The sequence below is a fragment of the Rhinatrema bivittatum genome, chromosome 13, assembly GCF_901001135.1.
Source record: "Rhinatrema bivittatum chromosome 13, aRhiBiv1.1, whole genome shotgun sequence".
In the NCBI taxonomy this organism is placed as follows: Eukaryota; Metazoa; Chordata; class Amphibia; order Gymnophiona; family Rhinatrematidae; genus Rhinatrema; species Rhinatrema bivittatum.
Window position 1 is genome coordinate 55,422,915 of NC_042627.1, and position 1,879 is coordinate 55,424,793.

Below are 1,879 nucleotides of genomic sequence, written 5' to 3' on the forward strand. Positions count from 1 at the left end.
AAGCATGGTTGGGGGGAGGGGGTGACTCTCTTTTCATTTTTTCATTTTTAAAATAATTTAATAAATTATTTTGGTTCAGCAAATGAACCAAATTGAAAAAAAACAACAAAACATTTAACAAACTGAAACCTGAATAACTCCCCCGAAAAAAAAATAACTTTTTTTTTCTGTGCACATGCCTAGTATACTCCCATGGCTGCCCATATATTACAGAGCGCAGCCAGTGCCGCTAATTTCTAGATGTCCACAGTGAATGGGATTGTTTGAAGTTCTTTGGTTTTCGCTTTATTCTTACATAATCATATGTTGAGCCCTAAACTGCCAGGCATCCAATGTACAATGCTCTCTCCAATTTTCATTGTAGGAACCAATGTGCCATTATTGCGTGTTAATTAACACACGTTAATGACCCATGTTAGTGCAGTGGTAACCGTGCTCGGTGCAGGTCTTTCTTCATGCAATTTTTATGGTGCATATTTTGCCTTTTGTTTGTAACGGCTGCTTCTGATATTCAGGTGAAGGAACTGGGGATGTGCGCCTCAGGGCAGGCATTTGAACTGATATTGAGGCCCTCTGTCAAGTGAAGCAGTCCTAGAGCTTCCCTCTCTCCTCCCAAAAAGAAGGGCCTTTCACTGGACGAAATTCAGAAAAAACTGGAATCTGCAAGAAGAAAGACCCACGTCTCACGAAGCGGAAGGGCTGAAGCAACCGGCTGAGAAACGAGAGCATGAAAAAGAAGTGCTTGAAAAAGCAATCGAAGAAAGCAATCTCTCCAGCAAAATGGCAGAAGGGAGACTGACCCATGAGATGGGATCGAGAGGTGCAGATGGCCGCTGAGCTGGAGTGCTTGCGAGAGGCAAAAAATGTGGAAGCCGTTGGAAAGAACAAAGAATCCACAGATGATGCTGAAAATTGAAGTGTGCTATTCAATCTGACAGTGCATTGTGTTTTTTCTTACTGTAATATCCAAAGTTAGGTTTTCTTTCCTTACCAGTGTTTATATTCTTCCCAGAATTTTGCAGAATATGCAAATCAGCTGAAGGTAAATTCTTCATGTTAAAGTTAGTACATTACCACGTAAAAACACAAGTCTTGGAGGCGAGGTGAGCTGTGTTTAAATGCTGGACTTTTTCCCCTTGAAATATTGCCTAAAGGTGGTTTACTTGCCTAATATTCTGGACACTCTTGCTTCTTGATTGCCGCGGGGGTGAGGACGAAAGCCCGCCCTGAAGCTTGGACTAACCAATTGCCTGCTGCCACTTGAATAGGAGGGGCCGGAAAGATATCTTAAAACGGCCCTCCTATACAGAAATTATTTGAGGCGAGGTGAGCTGTGTTTAAATGCTGGACTTTTCCCCCTTGAAATATTGCCTAAAGGTGGTTTACTTGCCTAATATTCTGGACACTCTTGCTTCTTGATTGCCGTGGGGGTGAGGACGAAAGCCCACCCTGAAGCTTGGACTAACCAATTGCCTGCTGCCACGTGAATAGCAGGGGCCGGAAGGATATCTTAAAACGGCCCTCCTATACAGAAATTATTTGAGGCGAGGTGAGCTGTGTTTAAATGCTGGACTTTTTCCCCTTGAAATATTGCCTAAAGGTGGTTTACTTGCCTAATATTCTGGACACTCTTGCTTCTTGATTGCCGCGGGGGTGAGGACGAAAGCCCGCCCTGAAGCTTGGACTAACCAATTGCCTGCTGCCACGTGAATAGGAGGGGCCAGAAGGTAGTTTGAAATTGATTTCTTACGGCGCGCAGCTGCCGAGGTGCGCCGCCGAAGCCGCGCGCCAAAGGGGCGCGCGGCTCTGACCGGCTCCGACTGGAACTGCCTGGAATTGCCAGGTATGATTGTTGAAGTTCTGTTTGTCATGAGATAAA

At 44.9% G+C, this 1,879-nt stretch overlaps 1 pseudogene; it reads left to right on the top strand.

Annotated features, from left to right (window-relative positions):
* The first annotated feature begins 455 nt into the window (after positions 1-455).
* Positions 456-916, top strand: LOC115074736 (annotated as a pseudogene).
* The last annotated feature ends 963 nt before the right edge of the window (positions 917-1,879 follow it).